The 21,962-nt window shown below is 51.8% G+C and overlaps 1 long non-coding RNA gene across 1 annotated transcript; it reads right to left on the bottom strand.

The window, feature by feature from the left end:
* Positions 1 to 10,332: 10,332 nt before the first annotated feature.
* Positions 10,333 to 11,689, bottom strand: LOC306647946. Its single transcript, XR_013760225.1, has 3 exons — positions 11,649 to 11,689; positions 10,831 to 10,912; positions 10,333 to 10,692 (listed from the first exon to the last, which is right to left on the bottom strand). It is a non-coding gene; the product is annotated as an uncharacterized lncRNA (long non-coding RNA).
* Positions 11,690 to 21,962: the final 10,273 nt, after the last annotated feature.

The raw sequence follows: 21,962 nt of genomic DNA, 5'->3' as shown, positions 1-21,962 counted from the left end.
TGGAGAGAGAGAATCTGCCCTTCTCCACCTTTTTTGGTTTACCTGGGGTCTTTGGTGGATGGGTTGATGCACACTTTTTGGTGACAGTGTTTTTTTCTTTACTAAGTATATGAATCAAGTACAAATCTTTTCTAGAAATAACATCTACCAGTGCTATGATTGTAAATGCTTATCTCACCCTAGGTTTATAGGTCAGGAAATGACTCTCCAGAGAGATGGATGGTATTGGGAGCTGGGGTGGAGCCCTTTAGGAGGTGGGACCTAATGCGAGTTCTTAGGTCAACTGGAGGTGTGCCATCAAAGGGGACGAAGGTATTTCTCATGGGGCCTGGATTCACCAATTCTGGAAAGAGGATGCTATAAAAGCCCAAAGCCCAGTTCTCTAACTTCCTGATTCAAGGCACTATCTACCTTCTCCTGCCCTTGGGCATGAACACTCCTGGTTCTCAGACCAAGATTGGACACCATTGTTCTCACGGTTCATGACCTTTACACTTCATTCTTCCTCACCTACTCCTACTATGATGTGGACACTGCCCTGTGGCCTTCCTCACGAGACTAAAACCCATGGAGCTTGCCTAAGCTTGGACTTTGAATCTCTAGAACTATGAGCTGAATAAACCTTTTTTCTTATAAATTTTGTTTGCCTCAGGAATTTTACTACAGGAACCCAAACAGATTAACACACCCAGCTATCCTGGCATCCCTTAGCCTAGACAAGTTAACAAATCATATTAATCCGGACACCTTCCTCTGAAGCCAGGTATGGCTCAGAATCCTTCCCCAAGCAAAACTCCATACAGTGCCTTACTAAGTGAGCTAAATTAGTACAAAACCTATTGTCTTTTCTGATCACATCCAAACTCTTCATTTGACAAATGGAGAGACTAAAGAAGAGAACAGGACATATTCCAAAGCCATTCAATTCATGAGTGGTAGATGCAGACTCAGGTCTCTGTTTTCCCAGCCCTGGATACTTCCCATCACCCAGGAGAGGTCAGGGATGGCTGCCTCCTCGTGAACCATTCTTTACTCTTATACTTCTGCGCTCTCCATCCAACCAAACCCTAAAGACTATAGTGTTTATTTTAGCGAATGCACAAATCTGGTCTCTAAAGGATGAACATTAATAAAATATGTGCTCTAACTCTATGTAACAAGGAAAATATAGAATACATTTTCTATTCCCATTGATCCTCGGGACTGGCAATCCACCAACAATTGATTTAGCCATTTGATTAGTTTGGGGGAAAAACATTATATTTTAATGGGGTATATATAATTCTAAGTTACCTCTTTGAAGTTGAACCAAATATTAAAATTACCTCTTTTTATGGATGCTGCACAGCTATGAAGCTTTATAATTGCAGCCTGGGCTTTTCTAAGTGATCTGAACTAGGAAGGCAATTTCTGCAAAGCCTTGTGCTTGGGCCTGGTGGCTGCCAGGGCTGCCAGCCCCTGTGTCAAGCAAAGGTGCAGATGACAGTGCTAATAGCTGCACCCCCAGAGCCACCGCGCTCAGGAGGAGGCCCGTGTTTCATCTCCCAAATCCCTCTGGTCTCCCTCCCGTCTGCTAACTTCCCAGGTCCAAGACGGCAGCACTCACCAGGAGTTCCATAGCAGGTTTTTAAAAACAGGCATTTCTATTTCCTACTGCCATCCATTATCTCCCCAGCAATCACAGATTCCTTTAACACAGGAAGATGACATCCGGTCGCACGGGCCCGACCATAAAACCCCTCTATCGCCTCCTATTACTTCAAACCCGGTCAATGAATTATGGCCTTGAGAGCAAATCAAGCCCACATTCCACAGGCCCTGAATCCCGTTCTTGTAAATAAAGTTTTTATTGGAACATGACCTCCTGCATTTGCATAAGGCGTATGAATATTTTCGTGTTTTTAACAGCATAGTTTAAACAATGACGTCACTGCAGCAGTGCCCTTAAGGCCCAGCAAGGTCTCAATCATGTACTATAGGTCTTCCCGGAAAAGGTTCTGCTGAGTCTTCTCCTAGAGAACAAAGCTTAAAAGACCTTCCTGGGCTGGGCCAGTTGGACTTCTGTGGTCTGGTGCTGTGCAGACCCTCCTTCTATACCACCCTTCTCCCCTCTGCTCACCTTGCTCCAACTACATTATTAGTCTTCCTGTTTCCTCCAATGCCCAAAGCTCATGGCTGCACAGGGCCTTTGCCATACTGCTTCCTCCACCTGCTCATTCTGCAGATAATTGCACAGCTATCTCCTTCCCTTTTATTCAGGTCATAAGAAAACCCTCAGATCCTCTGTGGCTCTTCCAGCCCATCTAGGGATGCTTGGTTTTATGCTCTCATTTTCTTCATACTGAGGAGAGTATAGAAATGATGCGTCACCGGGCCCTGAACCGGCTCAGGGCAACTTCAGACCTGCTGCAGCTCTCAGGAAGGCTCGGTCGCCATCGCTCCTTCCACTGGAGGGGTGGTCTGGATTCTGGTGTTGACGACCCTGCACACACGGCACCTCAGAGGACCCTGCGGCTGAGGAGGCCAGGGCCCCAGGCGGCACAGCCAAGGCCTCCTGAGCCCTCAGACCTGGGCTCCAGCTCCTCCCACTGTGGCCGCCTCTCCCTGAGGCTCCATCCTTCCACCTGAAGAGCCTTCGTGTCCTTCCGGGTATGGGGACCTTCCAGAGAGCGGACGGAGGCTGGAGCCCATCACAAGCAGCTTAGCTCCACGCAGCACAACCCAGGCTGGAGCAGGGCAGCTTGGGAGCCGGGGTGCAGTGCCTGCCCCGCCCGCCCAGGCTGCGAGGGCGCCATCAGGTCTCACCCGGCGGTATCCCAGCCCTCCAAGCCCTGGGGACTCTGGCTACACTTCTGCTCACAGTCCCCAACCCGTGGGATGTGTGGAGGCACAGGGGACAGGTGATCAGCTTCAGGGAGTGGACCAAGACAGCCGCAGCTACCGAGTGACGGCCACAGGCACATACCACACTCACACTCAGGACTCGCGAGACGGGCATGTCCTCATTCCCGCTTTACAAGTGAAGAGGCAGGGGCACAGAGGGCAGCGAGGAGAAGAGCTAGTGCACCTTCCCAGCCTTTGCTGAGCCGGTCTTGGCACTGCCCTGCAGGAGGGCGAGAGCTGGCAGGCAGCTGGCTGGAAGGCGGGGGGGCGGGAGACAGGGGACCCTGCTGGTTTTCTCTCCATCCCTCCGGGAGGTAGCAGGGGGTGGGTGCCATCGGCCAGAGAAACTGATGGACGATGAGGTCAGCGTGTTCTCTGGGGATGGGACGTGGCCGCCGTGGGCTCACAAGGGGACAGGAGAGCCCCCACTACCTGTAACCGGCTTCCAGGACAGTCAGGGCTTTGAACGGAGCCTCGGATATTCATGTGTCACTGTGGGCGCCTCTGCAACTAGAGTGTCAGCCCCGTGGGGACAGAGCTGGGGAGTGTCCCACCAGCCGGTTCCTAGGGGTGCGTGCATAGTAGGGCATCATAGGTGCTCAGGACAGGCAGCTGCTTCTGGTGACAAGCCCAGTCCTGCCTCAGCACACGCACACTCGAGGTCCCACCCGAGGAGGACAAGGAAGGAGCGTGTCTTCCACCCCCGCCCTCCTTCTGTGACACTGTGGGTGGACCCTCCAGCTGACCTGCACCCCAGCCTTGGTCCAGGACCTGGGCTTCCCGCTGTCCTCGGGCCCCGGGGTCGACCAGTCCACTGTGGACGGCACAGTCACAGCTGGGCTGATTCCAGGGGTGAAGGGGTCCCGCGAGCTGCTCTTCTGGCCCAGCGAGGGCTCTCTCGGGGGCTGGGTGGGGAGAAGGCCACGGGGGTGGGGGCGTCCCGCGAGGCCCGCTGCCCCTCAGCCCCTGGCCGCTCGCTGGCCGCGCCTGGCCTGGCCTAACAGGCCGCCTTTCAGCCTCATTCAGATACATATTGTATTGGCTGGGAAACATCAAAGGGGCCATGTCGTTACATATTCTATTTCTGAGAGGAGAAAAGCCCCTTGCTTTATTAACGTGGCAAATGTTGACTCTTGTAATGAAAAATGCACAAGCGCCCGGCGATTTTTGATGAATAGGTAATGGGGAGGAGGGCCCGAATGGGGGACGGACTCCTCCTCGGGGCCTCCGTCACCAGCACGTGGGGCTCCTGGCTGGGGCCACCTCCCCTCCCCGCGGCCCAGGTGGGCCTGGAGGCTGGGAGTCCCTCGGGTGGGCCTCGTCACAGCAGGCTCCATCTGACTGGAAGAAGGTCCCAGCAGCTCCTCTTGGTCCCCAGCTGATTCCAGAGCAGCAACACCCATCGCAGTGGGCGAGTCACCCGAGGCTCAGGCCAAGCGGAAAGGATCAGCTCTTTATTGCCACCGACCATCGGAACCCTGGGTGCTGGGTACCACTGGCCTCGGCCTCCAGGAAATCAGAATCACTTTAACCAATGGCCCCAGGGTGGGCCGTGAGACACGGACCCTGGGGACCAGCACCCGGGGGGCCAGGCGAGAGCAGAGACCCACGTCTGCGAGCTTCGGCTGTCCTTCAGGGCGCGGATGCTGGGGAGGAGGGAGTCTCCATAATGGTGTCTCTTCTTTATTTCCGCTTTCGGCTGGGGTAACCAAATCGCCGAGATCAGGTAATTTATAAAAAGCAGACTTTGTTTTTTGACTGGAGGGCTGAGGCTGGCAAGTCCCAGGGCTGAGGCTGGATGCACCCCTTCTGGGTGCATCGCAGTATGGCCCCGGTGTCACGGTGCAGGCAGAGCAAGCCCGCGACCTCAGGCCCCCTCCTCTTCTTTAAAGCCACTCGTGCCATCGTGGGGTCCCACCCTTGTGACCCATCTATTCCTAATCGCCTCCCAAAGACCCGCCTCCTAGCGGGAGAACTTCAGGGGGGAGCACATTCAAATCCCCCTCCCTGGGGGAATGTCCCCAGGGCAGGGACAGGACAAGGAGCCCAGGCAGGCAGACACAGGTCAGGCCTCTGTGGGCTTCACAATGACTAACGTCCCATTTGGTCAAAGAAAGTCACATGGCCAAGCCCAGAGTCATACTCTGCCCGTTAAGTTTGGGAGGGAACACTTGCTAGGTAAAGACCCCAGCCACCACGGTGACAGAACTAGGGTTCAAGCATGATCTGAGCCGGGGCCACACCCCACATTCACAGCTGAATCCTACCATGTGGGCAGTGGCCATGACTCGAGGTGGTCCATGCTTCCTGCCCTGCCCTAGCCGGTGAGTCCCCTCCCACAGGCCGGCCACCCACACAGGTGCTAGGGCTGGCACACTCCCCATCCTTAGCCCTGAGCCCTTCTCCTGGGTGGGTTTCTCCCACAGCAGCCTGGGTGCTGAGCCCTACCAGTCTGTAACCTCTTGGCTTTGGTACAGCCCACCAGCTTCCTAGATACAACCCCAGCTTTCTAAAGTTGGATATCACCCACCTCTCCCATTCCACACACTGGAAGATTTTCCTGGTTTGTAACAGCAAGTTGTCAAGTATGGTTGTGCAAGATGTGTACTGCATAAAGATTCCCAACTGGCGACCAAAATGCAGCCTATGTTCTACACACACACACACACAATGTGCAACCCAGACCAGCATGGGGCTACGTCTGCCCAGAGGAAAGGATGCCTTCTCTTCACACAAGAACCACTGGCCAGCCGAGCCATGTCATAGCTGGGGTGGAGTTTTAAACTACACCAAAATGTGGGGTGGCACTGGCCAAGCCACACAGGGTTTTAGAAGCCCCACTATCAAGTCCTGGTTCATATGAGCTTTAAGACGTAGAAGGACTGACCTTCCTGAGCTGCCTGTTTCCTTGAGAGTCATTCTAGATTCACAAGGGGGGATGGGGCTCCGTGGGGGCCTTTTCTGTTCTCCCGTCCCTGCCCTGGGGACATGGAGATGGGAAAGCAGGGGTAGGGACTTCCCGATTCTGAAGGTCAAAGGCAATCAGCAGTGTCATTATTTCTCTTAACTGGAGAACGATCTCTGAGTTAGCCCCCTTCTCGGAGAACTCAGATTTAAGAGCAGGGATGGAATGTTCCAGGCCGTGGGTTCAATCCCCATATCCCCAGTACTGCACCCAAAAGAAGAAAAAAAAAAAAAAAAAAAAAAAAACAAGAGCAGAGAAGGAGCCATAGCGCAGGAGGCGCCAATCCAGGAGTCTGGCGGGCCGCAGCCATGTCCCCGCGGCTGCTGCTGATGGAGGTGATTCGAGGGCGTTATTTATTCATTATCTGAGGGTTCTGGATTCTGAATTCAAAGGTCTGGTCCCCCTCCTCTCTCACTCTCCTGTCCCTCTCTCATCCTCTCTCGGATATTTGTTAGAGCTGCATTTTTCAAACCACTTACTGTCTGGAGGGTAAGCGAGGTGACACAGCTCATGATGTGCAAATAAACGGGAATGGGCCCGTCAGCTCGTCAGCTCGGGTGGGATGAATTGTGGTCCCTGAGAGGGCGGCCAGGGGAGCAGCCGCCCAGGGAGGCGGCGCAGGGACTACCACTTCCTGTGATTATCAAAGCGCTTGAGGCCGTCAACAGGCAGGGAAAGAGGCTTCCTGGCACGCAGGCCCTGGCACAGCAGAGTGATCGCGGGTCCAGGGCCCCACCCCACGCGCAGCTTCCCGACCAGGGAGAGGAGAAATCTGCAAAGGGAGAGAAGGCCAATGGAGGTGGCTCCAGGGGAGGGGATGTGGAGCCAAGAAGCCTCCGAGGGTGGGACGAGAAGGCAGGGGACTTCGGAGCTGACGAGGAGGGGGACCCAAGATGCAGGCACAGAGGAGTATCTGCTGGTCATGCTGGTGACAGGTGGCACAGAGTGGCCACATCAGAATGGGTAGCCCGCAGGGACCCCTACTTGCTCCATACAGATCCTATAACGCCCCCATGAGAGCTGATTCCGTGGGAATGAGCTGCCCCCATCTCGCATGGAAAGATGCCGTGTAGATGAACCCTAGGCGGAGTCAGGGCAAACCGGAGCTCCCGGCCCCTCGACCACTGCCGCTGTCCATCCCAGCGGGAAGGATGCTTCCAGCGGGGCTCTCCCGAGACTCCGGACTGGCTCACTCGTTGTGAGTGGAGGGAGAAGCTGCCTGTGCCTGGGAAGACACCACAGCATCCCTGGTCTCCACCAAGGGGCGCACGTAGCACCCGTCAGCTCCACCTGGGACCATCACAGTCTCCAGGCACTGCCAAAGGCCGAGGGCCGAGCCGCTCCGCTGTGTAAGCTACCAGATTCCCACTTCCCAGGTGCCTCTTATCCGCCTGCAGGCTCTCCCTCTGCCCCTCCTCCCCCCCTCTTGTTAAGGGTTGAATTATAACTCCCCGAAATTCATATATTGAAGCTCTGTCTGCAAGTCCCCCAGGGTGTGACCTCAGGGTCTTTACAGAGATAATCAAGTTAACGTGAGGTCATTGGGCAGAGACCCCAATCAGTATGATTGATGTCCTCATGAAAGGGGGTGTTTGGAGACAGAGCCAGGCACGCAAGGCCCAATGCCAGGTGAAGAACACCAAAGACCGCCAGCAAGCTGCCCGCAGCCCTCAAATGGAACAGCAAACCACCCGCAGCCTCAGGTGGAACAGCAAGCCACCCACGCCCTGACCACATTGCCGGCAGAACCGCGAGGGGAGAAGCTCCCGTTGCTTCAAGCCACTCCGACTGCAGACCCTTCTCCCAGCAGCCTTGCCCACTCGGAACCGGGGCCACTTTTGAGTCTTGCTCTGAATTCTGTACCTCGGGTTAGCAGCACCTACGTTCTCTTCTGGGCTGCAAACCCCGCAGCTCTTCAGTTATCTATTGACATGGGGGTGAAGATACTCAACCCCTGTATTCCAACCTCCCACCCAGACTTCTTTTGGATCCATCGGTTTTACATTTTATTTAGAGACAGGGTCTAGCTGAGTTGCTTAGGCCCTCGCTAAATTGCTGAGACTGGCCTTGAATCTGCAATCCTCCTGCCTCAGCCTCCCGAGCTGCTGGGATTACAGGCGTGTGCCACCTCACTAAGCTGTTTTTCCCTTTTTAAAGAACTTCAGCAAGATAGTCCTTAAAAATATATAATTTTCCTGCACCCATTCAACATAGAGTTCAAGACTTTGTCTCACCAACGTTTCCTTGACGCCTTCTGAGTGTTTATCTCTGTTCTCTCTGTTCTGTTCTTCTCTCAGGTCCCACCTGGGAGGGTGCGTGTGGCCCCCCTGTCTTCCACGTCTGTCGTCTTCTCTCGTCGTTAGAGTTCTGTTCTGTATTCTCTTCCTCTTCACTTCCGTGGTCTTCTCTAATCTCCTGGCCACATCCCTGTGGATTCTATGAGGTTCCTGCCGCTTCCATCCGGGCACCTGACTCGGAAGACTCCCCTTGCCCGTCTTTGCTCTCCTGGCTTTGCTTTTTCCATCAGCTCTGAGTTTCTGTCTGTCTGTCTGTTTTGGACGGCCATGTTGTCCAGCCCGTCTCTGGATGGACCCTGGTCCGGCTCCTCCGGGTTGCCATGGTGGGTACAGGCGGGCTGCTTTGCTGCTGTCCACCTTGATTTCCCCAGAGTGAACGCAGGGCCCATGACGGTCCCTCTGACTCTTCCTTCTTGGATGCAGAAGGTTTTGGGCTGGGACTGTGAGGGAGGCCCGGGCAGGGGCCGTGGGGGCGCCCACGCCTGGTTTAGAGCTGGGGTCTCAGGCCCTTGCCCACTCGCTCTGTTGGCTGTGCTCAGAGCGGGCCCTCAGCTCTCCAGCTGGGAAGCCCGGGTCCCTGGTTCCCAGGTTCTTTGCACTGGGCTCGGGGTCACCGCTGGCTCCCCTTCACCTCACAGCTCCTCCCGGACAGAACCCCCCCTCCCCCACGCTGTGCCCGCCTCTGTCTTCTGCCGCTTCTCTCCACGCCACCCTCGCTTCCCACCTCTGGAACCAGGGCAGCAGCCTCCTGGGAAGGGAGGCTCCCTTTTCAAGAAAAGAGGTCCCGCCTGGGGTCCCAGGAGGGCCTTGCCCACCGCCCAGGGCTCCGTGCCACGCGTGAGAAAGAAGGGCGAGTTCAAGTTTGTCACTGCCCTTCCGAGTCTGTGATCGGCTTCCACGGACTTTTAAGGGCGAAGAGGAGAGAAAAGTGACTTTATTATTTTAAACTAGAAGTCTGTGGTAATTTGAAATATCATTACTATTCTGATAGCATTTGACAATGGTGATAAAATAATTATGTTCTCTCTTCAAAGCTTGTAAAATGGGGGGGAAACGTGAAAGAAGAATTCTGCACTCTCATTATCCAGAGAAACTTGTGATCGTATCTGGGACGGTTCTCCCCGCGCTAGACTGGGTCTGGGAGGGAGCCACCTGTTGCTCAAGATGGTACCCCGTGGCCTGAAAGAGGCGCGTGCTGTTATTCCTTCCTGGGTAGCAAATAAGGGTGATTCAGAATAAGGGAAAGAAGACTCGCCAGCCACTACGCCAGTCCCTCCTCGTACACCAGGTACATTAGGATCCCACGACGTAGACCCATGATTGTCGTTCCGGGGTCACAGGTAAGGCTCGACAGAGAAGTGACAAGCACAGCCAGGCAGTGGGAACACAGGGCCTCGGACCCACCTCCCTGATCATCCCCGTGTCCTGCCTACAACGCCCTTGACGTACCTCTTGTCCACAGTCGGCGCTTCAGCATGATTCGCTGAGCTCCACCTAAAAAGTCAAGTTCTTCTCTGAGTGGGGAGAGTTCGGGGTGGGACTTCAGCAGCTCGACACCATGACCGAGGCTGCTGAATGAAGGCAAGGCCATAGAAAGGGACCAAGGTTGGTGAGGCTGTGGGGAACCTGGAACGGTTGTGCGTAGTGGGAACAGAGAGCCAGGTAACTGCTGGGAAAACAATCTGGTGGCCGGTCCTCAAAAAAACTGAACAGCATGGCCACACGGTGCGGCCGTTCCGCTCCTGGGGAGATGCGAAAGAACAGCAGGGTCTTGGAAGGACCGTCTGTAGACCCGTGTTGACGGTGTCATTCTTCACGGGAGCCCAAAGGCGAAAGCACCCCACATGTCCATCAAAGGATGAAAGGCTAACAAAAGCTGGGTGCACGCCAGGGGATTCGGTCAGACTTAACGAGGAAAGGGGCTCACCCTGGCTCCCAGGCGCACGGCCCTCAGGGGCGTTGTGGTAGGGGAGTAAGCTGGCCACGAGGAGAGGCCAGCCTCCGTGAGGCACGTATGCAAGTCAGACGTGTGGGCCGAAAGCAGCGTGGTGGGCACGGGCTGAGGGTGAGGATGGAATGGGGACTTAGGGCTTAGCGTCCAGGGCTGCACGGCGATGTCGGGGCACGACAGGTGGATGTGCTTAACGCTGCTGACCCGTACAGTCTCTTACCGTGAAGACGGTACTTTGACGCCATGACTATTTTGCCACATTTTGAACTCCTTGTTCAAAACAAGAAAAACTAGACCAGTGATTGGAGAGAAAGGTGAGGTTAAGGGAAAGACATGGACAGAACCGACCCCAAGGACGGCTTGGGACCCTCCAAGTGTTTGGCCCCCGAATGGCAGAATAAAAGGGCCTCGCCCCTCCCTGCTCTCTTGGGGGTTCTCAGCATAGCTGCAGAGTCCAGATGAACGACCCCAGAGTCCTCAGGAGGTGAAACCAGGCAGAACATGATCATGGCACCTTGAGGCAAGGGATTGAGAGGGGCAGGCAGTTAGTTTCCCAGGAACAAAGGACCCAGTGGCTGGAGCTGAGAGTGGAAAGCCTGGGAGAAAGAGGAGGGACAATTCCAACCAATGTCCTTTGGCATCGTTTTCCAAAGGGCTTACTAGGTGCTCTGTGGTCCATTATATACATTGCAGGACCTTGGGCAGGGACCTGCGTTGCTTTCTGCCATACCCACACGATGCTGGGAGAAGCCCTATGTGGATCTGCTTAGGGTACTGGAAAAACCTTCCCTGAAGAGATGATGCTTGAGCCCACACCTGAAGGATGAGGAGAAAAGGAAACAGATATCTGGCAGCAGGCCAAGCATGTGCAAAGGCCCTGTGGCAGGATGGAACTCACAAAAACATGGGAATAAAAATCAAGTGCAGGACAACTGGATACTGAGAGTGAAGGGACAGCTACATGCAAGTTGAAAAGTCCCTCAAGAAATCTCTACGTTAACATACAGCAATCCCTCCAGCCACATTCCTCCCCACTGGTGGCATTAGCACAGGGCAGTATTGAAGAGAGAGAGGTGATGAGCACGGGCACCCAAGTAGGAAAAACAACACAGAGGCCAGGAGAGGGCATGAGAAGGGTGTGGCCAGAAGCCCACCTGCCCGGAGTGGAGACGTCTGCCACCGTTTTGATGGTGCCCAGTGCCCTCTCCCTCGCCCCACTGGCTCTCTGTCCTCTTGCTTTACTTGCACTCTGGGGACTCGAGGGACCAGCATCAGCTCCTCCTCATTTCCTCCTGGGCTTCCCGTGTTATAGAACTGACCCGGGATCTTCCCCACCGAAGCCCTGGAACTCTGAGCGCAGAGTTCAGCCCTCCCCAGAACTGCCGACCTTGACCTTGCTCTCTCCCTTGCCACCCACCCACCTCAAAGTCCCTCTGCTTCCACCCCACCTGCTCTGGCTGAAAAACTGTCCTTGGTGTCCAAGACCGGATACTAATCGCATTCCATCCATTTTGAGATGAATGCTTTTTGAAGATATTTGAACACCATTGACCTTGGCATCAGCCTTGGCCAGGAGCAATTATGACGTCACCCATGCTGCCTGCAAGTGTCCACAGGACTGTGTGCAAGGGTCTCACGGCTCCTAGAAGAAAATCTGGAAGGTAACAGTGCCACACAGTCTTTAAAGGAAACACAGACATCAATGACTCCGTTCAGAGAGTTGGTCTCTGAAGACGAAGAGGATCCAGGACTACCTTTGCCAATTTATTTCACTTATATTTTCCTTTTCATGTGTGCAGGAGAGTGATTTATGACAAAAATCCTCTGTTTACCTAAGTATAAAAGAGCATATTCATTAAGTATGAAATAAAAATTCTAAATGATTCAAGAAGCATTGTACATACTTTATTTGGCAATGACTTTTTGCTTTCTCTGTACATAAAATAATGATGCATTTTACCATTGACAGAGTCAATGAAATTCAATAAAATGTAGTAATAAATGTTAACGCTGTTTGTCATCTCCTCCTCCCCGCCCGCCTGCCAGCCAGCACAGACAGGATATCCTCTGCGCAACCTTAAGCATCTGGCTAAGGCTTAATAAAATCTAGAATTGACTCGAATGAACAACCAAACACCTCCCAGTATGCTCTGGCTGTCCACAAAAGATTTCTCCCTCTCTGCACTAGCCCATCAGCCATCCATCATGACACCATGAAGTCATCACCAGAGCCTGGTCAATACTGCCACTATGCCTTTGAACCTCCAAAACATGAGCTAAATAAACTGTTTTCTTTATCCATGATCACCTTGGGTATTTTGTTATAGCAATGGAAAATGGATTAATACACATCATTCATGAGGGCTCAACCTTCACCACCTAATCACCTCCCAAACACATAGCAATGGGGGTTAGGATTTCAACAGACCAAGTCTGCGTCGACACAAACATTCAGTCCATACCCCCAGGTCAACAAGGAAAAGCTGGGCGAGGAGTCAAGCCTTGGGCTGCTGGCCTCCGGAGCTGTGCTCTCGGCCACAGTGCCACAGTGAGATCTGGAATTTTCAAAATCCTTGCACATGTTATCTGAGAGACTTCTCACATTGCCTTGGGAATAGGGAAGGGTAATCACTGAGAGTTTTACACCTGGGCAGACTCTTGGAGGACGTTTAACTTTCCATTGTGCAGGTGAGGAGATGAGGCGTGGGGCGAAGTGTTGCCCAGGGCCACACAGCAAGCCCACGTAAGGAGCAGTGTGGGTTCTGACTCCAGCATAGGGACCCTCATTTGACTACTGAACCCAGCAGTAGGCAATGTTTTCTGAGGCTCCAAACAGGCCGACCTTGACCTTCACAAGACCATCAAGACCATGAAGGTTGAACATTGTGAAGATGAAAGTTTCCAAGGAAGCAAAGCAGCTAAGTGGAATGGTGAGCTCTTTCCTGGGAACCTGAAGACCCGAGCTTGAAACCTAATTCAGCCATAAGTGCCTTAATTCCTCTGAACCTCAATAGTTCCATCAGCAAACATTCTAGGTTTTGGAGTCACTACCGTGCTCTGAAGATTTGCCACAGTGCTGAGGACTTTGGATGCATCACCCAGAAAGGACCTTAGAAAGAGGCAGGTCCCAGTGTCCTCCCATTACAATGGGGTGGGGACGCTTGTAACTTGCCCAAGTTCCAACACTGGCCAGGGGCAGAGCCAGACTCTGCTCCTACATCCAACCATCATCGCAGCCAAGCCATTTAACCAGGGCAACATTGCAACATGTGGGAGTCCTTCGCATAGGACCTGGCCTGGTTCTTGTCGAGTCTCTTCCCCTCGCCAGACCTCAGTCTTCCAGTCTGTAATATGGGTAGATCAAATTAGAGCAAGGCCCGCATGCCCAGATATTGATGCCCACCGGCAGGCAGAGGGGTCATGGGTGCTGGTCCCAAAGAGCCCCTTCTGGACACAAGGTAGAAACACACTTCTGGCCCCTTGTGATTTGTGAGGCCAGCAGAGTTAGGAGGAGTCAAAAGTGCCAGTCTGTTCTGGACAATCCCTTGCTGCTGGGAGCCCTCAGGCTCCTTGAGCCACTGCCATGATTAAAGTTCTGACCGTTGGGGTTCGGAGGGGGAGGAGACACGTGCAGGCTCCCGGCCGGCTGTCAGCAGATTCATTGTTTTCAAGAGAAATTGAAAACTTTAGGGTTTATGTAAAATCTTCCAGTCTGCACAAGTTGATAAATAAAACAGAAAACTCCTCGCTGAAACAGGCCAAACACCACGTGCCCATTGACTGTGAAGTTCCCGCCCTGCTTCCTGCCCCCCATTTGAATCACTTATAGGGAAAGTTCCCATTGGCCCCTCTGGCGCTGATTTCGTGTCACTGGTGACTAGATGTGAGCTCCTGAAAGCTGGGAATTGGTCATCACTGTCCCCAATACCTCGTCCTGCATTGGCCACATAGTGAGGGGTCAATAAATATGATGACTGACTGACTGACGTGGCCTGGAATGGGACCCTGCAAGCTAATGGTGTCACGGCTTAGGTGGCGACACAAGAGACAGATCCTGGTGACAGTCCTGCCTGGGTGGAGATTCATAATGAACTGTGAGACCTAAGGGACAGGGAACCCCTTTCCTGGCATCTTCCCTGGGGCTGAGTCTTGCCTCCACAGATCTGGTGCTCTGGTATCCGGTGAGCTCAGTCTGAGCTGAACTTGAGCCAGGAGGTGACGTCACCACACAACCTATGGCCCGAGATGCCGTAGAGGACGGCGAGCTCACACCGGCCCATGAGACCCCGCGTCCCAGCAGGGAGCGAGGCTGGACCATCTCCTCTGTCCCGCAGCACCCTTGGAAGGGTATGGCCCTGTCCCACTATACAGATGGGGGATCGGAGCCAAGGAGGCAGCTCCCCGGCCTGGAGGGACCGGGAACATGTGCTGGGACCAGCCCACTGCTTCCACGCCCTTTCCCTGTGGTGAGCTCAGAGCCCGTAGCATCCACATGCTCTCAGCCCACCTTTGTGGGGCCCCTGCTGTCCCTGCTCACCTGGCTCCCCCTCTCACAGACCTCTGCCTTCCTGTAGGCTGTGCATGGTCTCCCCCACCTGGAATGACCACTCTGTTTCGCCCTCTCCCAACCCACACTCCCTCAGACCCTCACCCACACTGAGGTCCCATTCAAGGTCACTCACCATATCCTAGATGCCCACCTGAGTCCTTCTGAGCTCCGAGGATGGAGGACCCTCACCGTTGCTCAGTTGGAGCCCTCCTTCAGGAAAGACTGATAGAGGTGGTATAATCCTGTGGTTGAATTTAGGCCCTGGAGTCAGAGAGCCCAGGTTCCACATTTTAACCCTACCAGATACTAGGAGTGTGTATCAGTTTCCTTTTGCTGCTATAACACCTTAGTGCGGAGGGTGACTGGATGTCATAACATGGTAGAAGGCATCACAGGGTGAGCAGAGCAAGCAAACTGGACAGAGGTCACTGTTGATCATGAAGCCTCTCCCTCCATAGCCCCTTGGTCCGTTGATCCATGAGTGGATGAACCTGTTCACGAGGGCAGAGCCCTCATGGCAAAGAACATTGAGATGCAAGAATCTGATTGACACTGTCCATCTTTCCCAGCTGGCCCATGGCCAGGTTGTCCTAGGGATAGAGCACCATCAAGCCAGTGTAGGGATGAGGGTGAGGAGCCTCTGGTTTTAGAAAGTTAGCTGGGAAGGAAGCAGGTTCCCCAAGGAAGGCATATTATTGGCCATGGAGGCACTTACCCTGTGCCTATGACCCCACAACTCAGGTGGGGTCCCGAGGAGCCCACCAGCAGAGGGCAAACGCACACCGGAAGTCACAGAAAAGGTACGTGAAGTCCATGCTGTTGTCCCCTTTTATAGATGGGAGTCACAGCTGAGAGGTTGAGCGACGTTCCCAGGGTCACAGAGCTGGCATTTGACAGAGGTTTGTCAATGAGCCTGCACTGTTAGCCTTGGGGCTCCTTCCGCTCTGTGACCCACCCTCCCAACACTGTGTGTTTTAGAAGAGCTGGGCCGACATCCCTGGAGGCCGGGCCAGGGGAGTCAGACTGAGTCTGGGATGACGGGTCAGTCTGGGAAGATGGAGTTCAGTAGGGATGACATGGAAAAAACCATGGCGCCCCGTGGAAAGGACAGTCAGCAGAGATCGAGGGAGAGAGAAGTTCATGTGCAGAGGGCCATTACATGGCCTAACCCAGTATGTTGGGTCCATTCGGGGACACTCAGTGGTGGGCAGTTAAAACAGTGTGAGCAGCAATCATGACTTGACTTCCACACCAGAAGGTCATCTCTTGAAGGGGCATTGGGACCCACCCCTTCCTTTCTCTGCTTTACGGCTGCCGTGAGGTGAACAGGGCTCCTCTGCCACGTGCTCCTGCCATGATGCATGGTGATGTCATAGGCCCAAAGCAACGGAGCCACATAAAGATGGACTGAACCCTCTGAAACCCTGGGGCTCCTCTTAGGTCGCTCTATCTCCTATATTTTTCCCAGTGATGCAAAGTCGACTAACACATCACTTTTCAGCTTTCCTGAGAGCCCCACATGGACAGGGCCTTCCTTTTTATTCTCCTGAAATAGTTGTACTTGCCTTTGAAGGACGTCATCAGTTGTGATGATATACTTATTTTAGAGACGAATGGTTTAAGGTTCCACCAGACTTCCTGAACCCGTCCCTGGATCAGTTTCCAAGTGAGCACCATTAGAGTGCCCTCACACCTCTGTGCCTTGCTTCCTTACCTGTAAGAAGCTCCTGCCTCGGGTCTTGGTGCAGAGGGTACCATGAGATAATCAGCGAAGGAGCGTGGCATGGGCCTGGTGCACCCTGAAAGGTCAGATGTTATCACCATCGTTGCTTCCTCACCTCCACCAATCATCATCATCCATCTCCATCATCTCCATCAACACCATAACCACCATCACCATCTCCATCATCTCCATCATCACCATAACATTGTCACCATCACCATCATCTCTGTCACCACCATCATCACCATCATCACCATCACCATGTCCTAGGAGCAGGACGAGGTCTTTCTTGTTCACTCTTGTCTCCACAGTGCACATAATATGACTGAAGTAAGTCTTGAGAAAGGAATGAACAGGAGAGTGAGCGCGGCTGCTTCTCTGCAAACGTGGCTCTTCTCCTTCTAAGAAGGCATTCCCTTTGAACCATTAGGTTGATGGTGCTTATTTTCAAGTGAGATAAAACAAAACTTTTCCCCAGGTGAAAACATTTAAAGGCAGCCTGTGAAGGAATCCCGAGATGTCATGTGTTCTGGATATTTTGCCAGGATCCTCTATGGGGAAACTTTGAGGCTGTGAGGAGGGGTAATTTTCTTTGTGGAATGTCTAGGTTTCTTCTTGTGGTCATTTTTCACATGCTTGTCACTTTTCCAGACTAATTGCTGGACCTGTCCCTGCCGTCTGCACAGGCCCCCTCTCATTGGGCTGTTCACTGCTTTGCACACACACTTGGGGGATTGGGGAAAGCGACAGGAAAGGTGAGCTCTGTGGGGTTTTAGGTAGGCCTTGGTCTTTCCTTGGGCCTTGGTTTTTCCATCTGGAATATGAACATGTTTAACTAGACGTTTACTAATAGACCTCCAAGTTCTAAGGGAAGCCGCTGGCTTGAACTGGAGGAATTTCCAACTCTGGGAATGTCCTCTGGCTTTATGCTGCTCAGTTCTTTCCCATTCCATCATTCTGGGGCTCAGGGGCCCAGAGCACCCTCAATCCTCACAGTGCAGTAACCAGTTAGAGTTCTCCTTATAGAGTGAACGCATGGCCCAGACCAGAAATCTATGTAGAAAGTTCCAGTCTTGGATCCTGGATATCACACTATGGGGGGAATGCCGGGCCCAGTTAGCCAACTCTTTGATACCTGCAGGTTGATGGTAGCCCCTTGAGAATAGAAGGAAATCTAACCTTCATTGGAAGGGGTCCGAGTCTCCCACTTTTACAGAGGAACTCTGAAGGACCCTGGGTCCTCTTGGAGGAACTGGGGATGAGTTGCTGGAAGGGCAGGGAGCCCACAAATGATGCCTTCAAGCTCTCCACGAGAAGGCACAGCTCCCAGGGTTCCGGCCCAGCCTGCAAATATAGGCCATTCGGGGAGCAGGGAAGGACCACCTTAGGTGTGACATCAGGAGATGACATTCATATTGTCCTCCTACCCAATCTTCAGGGGTTTCCTTCAAATCTTTTAGAGAAATGGCTAGAATAAATCTCGAGGATTGTCAAATAGGAGATGTTCACACTGAAAGTGTTCAGGTGAGAGAGCCAGAGGGGCCTGGAGGAAATCCTGCTCCATTGCTTCTTAGGATAGGGGGTCATGTACCCACTGGACCACAGGGAATTGGGGTTAGAAATCCAGTCTCTTCCTAGTAGAGTTGTTGCAGTCTTGCATGGAAAAATGCCCAGCACATGGCAGGAACTCTGGATATCTAAAAACTGTAACAAATATTGACCAAATTATATAATTATATTATATACACATACAAATGTGTAACAACAAATCCCACCATTATATACAACTATAATGCACAATAAAAAATACAGGAAACAAAACTCTAACAAAACATGTCTTCCCTAGATAGAAAACACGTAAAAAGAATTTAGGAAAATGTGAGAATATTTGCCACCCCTGGAATCCTGGAAGAAGTAGATAGGTCACGAGGAAGACTGTCCAGCATAGGAGAATTGGGTTGAATGGTGGACCCGGGAAAGATGTATTCTAACGCCCAACCTGGCAAGAGTGACTTTAATTGCAGAAGCAATTAAGTTAAGGATCTTGAGATGAAGGGATCCTCCTGGATTATCCAGAAAGGCCCTAATCCAGTGATAAATGTCCTATGGGAGAGAGGCTGAGTGATATTTGAGATGGACAGAAGAGAAGGCAATGTCACCAGGGAGATGATGGAGTCAGAAGTCAAGGGATGTCCACTGTTACCATCAGAAGGAAGAAGCAAAGAACCGATTCTTCCCAGGAACCTTCAGAGGAACCATGTTCCTGCTGACAGTTTTGGACTTCTCACCCTCAGAACTGTGAGGGGACAAATTTTTGCTGTTTGAAGTCATCTAGCTCATGGTGATCTGTTGTAGAAGCCACAGGAAACTCACACAGTGGGTGTGGTCAGACCCTACCATCCGAAAACAGCAGAGACAGCAACCTCGGACAACCCCCACCAAGGATGGAAGAGGCTCCTGCCCACTGTCCAGGTAGAAGAGCAGAAAGAGTTGCTGCTCTGGATGTGGTCTGGTTTTGAGGTCCCAACATTCATGGCCCCCTTCTGCTGTCATCTGGTTCTGTCCTTCTTTGGGATATTCTCTCTTTCCATTGTGAAGGTCTTACATCAAAGGTCTCTGCTTCCAAGAAAAGAGAATGGAGTTCAAGTTTGGCTACTGGACACTCCCCCACAAGACTGTCCAACTTCAAGACCTACTCTCCTTTTTCTGAACCAATTCTCCAGTCTTCCTGTCAGTCCAGTGAGCTCTTTCCAATAGCTTTCCTGTCCATTTCTCTGTTACCTAGAAGTCACTGCTGTCTGCAACTGCCAAGGGGGAGGTGATGCTCACTGGGGAAGAGAGATCAGCAGTTGAGAATGAGCTCCCTCTTGATTGGCTCCTCCCTCATGGAAATGGAAAATCAGGAAGATGCAGGTGGTATTTTGTTAGTGGATGGTCCTTCTTTAAAGTCAATGTCCCCCTCCACAGACCCTGCAGTCATGGCTAGGAAGCTTTGAATCTGTACTATCCAGTGCACACTAGGCATGCTGGCATTCACACTTGAGTTATAAAACAGAACATGGACTCTGCTCCCCAAGGAGGCCCAGACAACCAACACTGGCCAAAGAGACACATAAAAATACACCCACGGAAGGGCAAAGATCCTACAAGTCATAGAGGAGGATTATTGGATGAGACCAATAGACCCTTACTCAGTCTGTTAGAAGAGAAGGGACTTTAGACTTCATCTACTCCAGGGATCACAATGAACTGACCTCCAGCATGCTTCACCCATGTCCATGGCAGACATTACTAATCAATCACAGTGTGTCCCTTTGTATTAGACAGGGTCCTCTAGAGACACAGACCCTGTGCGTGTGTGTGTGTGTGTGTGTGTGTGTGTGTGTGTGTGTGAGAGAGAGAGAGAGAGAGAGAGAGAGAGAGAGAGAGAGAGAGAGAGAGATTGGAATTGACTCATGCAACAGGAAGTCATCTGCAAGCTGGAGAGCAAGGAAAGTCAGTGGTCTAATCAGAGTGAAGTCCAAAGAGCCATGAACCGGGGAACCCTGGTGGAAGTCCTGGTCTGAGTCCGAGGGCCTAAGAACCATAGTGTCCATGTCCAAGGGCAGGAAAAGATGGAGAGAGAGAATCTGCCCTTCTCCACCTTTTTTGGTTTACCTGGGTCTTTGGTGGATGGGTTGATGCACACTTTTTGGTGACAGTGTTTTTTCTTTACTAAGTCTATGAATCAAGTACAATCTTTTCTAGAATACAATCTTACCAGTGCTATGATTGTAGAATGCTTATCTCACCCTAGGTTTATAGGTCAGGAAATGACTCTCCAGAGAGATGGATGGTATTGGGAGCTGGGGTGGAGCCTTTAGGAGGTGGGACCTAATGCGAGGTTCTTAGGTCAACTGGAGGTGTGCCATCAAAGGGGACGAAGGTATTTCTCATGGGGCCTGGATCAATTCTGGAAAGAGGATTGCTATAAAAGCCCAAGCCCAGTTCTCTAACTTCCTGATTCAAGGCACTATCTACCTTCTCCTGCCCTTGGGCATGAACACTCCTGGTTCTCAGACCAAGATTGACACCATTGTTCTCACGGTTCATGACCTTTACACTTCATTCTTCCTCACCTACTCCTACTATGATGTGACACTGCCCTGTGGCCTTCCTCAGAGACTAAAACCCATGTGAGCTGCCTAAGCTTGGACTTTGAATCTCTAGAACTATGAGCTGAAATAAACCTTTTTTCTTATAAATTTTGTTTGCCTCAGGAATTTTACTACAGGAACACCAAACAGATTAAACACACCCAGCTATCCTGGCATCCCTTAGCCTAGACAAGTTAAACAAATCATATTAATCAGGACACCTTCCTCTGAAGCCAGGTATGGCTTCAGAATCCTTCCCCCAAGCAAAACTCCATACAGTGCCTACTAGTGAGCTAAATTAGTACAAAACCTATTTGTCTTTCTGATCACATCCAAACTCTTCATTTGACAAATGGAGAGACTAAGAAGAGAAAGGACATATTCCAAAGCCATTCAATTCATGAGTGGTAGATGCAGGACTCAGGTCTCTGTTTCCCAGCCCTGGATACTTCCCATCACCCAGGAGAGGTCAGGGATGGCTGCCTCCTCGTGAACCATTCTTTACTCTTATACTTCTGCGCTCTCCATCCAACCAAACCCTAAAGACTATAGTGTTTATTTTAGCGAATGCACAAATCTGGTCTCTAAAGGATGAACATTAATAAAATAGGGCTCTAACTCTATGTAACAAGGAAAATATAGAATACATTTTCTATTCCCATTGATCCTCGGGACTGCAATCACCAACAATTGATTTAGCCATTTGATTAGTTTGGGGGAAAAACATTATATTTTAATGGGGTATATATAATTCTAAGTTACCTCTTGAAGTTGAACCAAATATTAAATTACCTCTTTTTATGGATGCTGCACAGCTATGAAGCTTTATAATTGCAGCCTGGGCTTTTCTAAGTGATCTGAACTAGGAAGGCAATTTCTGCAAAGCCTTGTGCTTGGGCCTGGTGGCTGCCAGGGCTGCCAGCCCCTGTGTCAAGCAAAGGTGCAGATGACAGTGCTAATAGCTGCACCCCAGAGCCACCGCGCTCAGGAGGAGCCCGTGTTTCATCTCCCAAATCCCTCTGGTCTCCCTCCCGTCTGCTAACTTCCAGGTCCAAGACGGCAGCACTCACCAGGAGTTCCATAGCAGGTTTTTAAAAACAGGCATTTCTATTTCCTAACTGCCATCCATTATCTCCCCAGCAATCACAGATTCCTTTAACAAGGAAGATGACATCCGGTCGCACGGGCCCGACCATAAAACCCCTCTATCGCCTCCTATTACTTCAAACCCGGTCAATGAATTATGGCCTGAGAGCAAATCAAGCCCACATTCCACAGGCCTGAATCCCGTTCTTGTAAATAAAGTTTTATTGGAACATGACCTCCTGCATTTGCATAAGGCGTATGAATATTTTCGTGTTTTAACAGCATAGTTAAACAATGACGTCACTGCAGCAGTGCCCTTAAGGCCCAGCAAGGTCTCAATCATGTACTATAGGTCTTCCCGAGAAAAGGTTT

The sequence above is a fragment of the Sciurus vulgaris genome, assembly GCF_902686455.1.
Source record: "Sciurus vulgaris genome assembly, chromosome: 17".
In the NCBI taxonomy this organism is placed as follows: Eukaryota; Metazoa; Chordata; class Mammalia; order Rodentia; family Sciuridae; genus Sciurus; species Sciurus vulgaris.
This window is presented reverse-complemented; position numbering and strand designations above follow the sequence as displayed.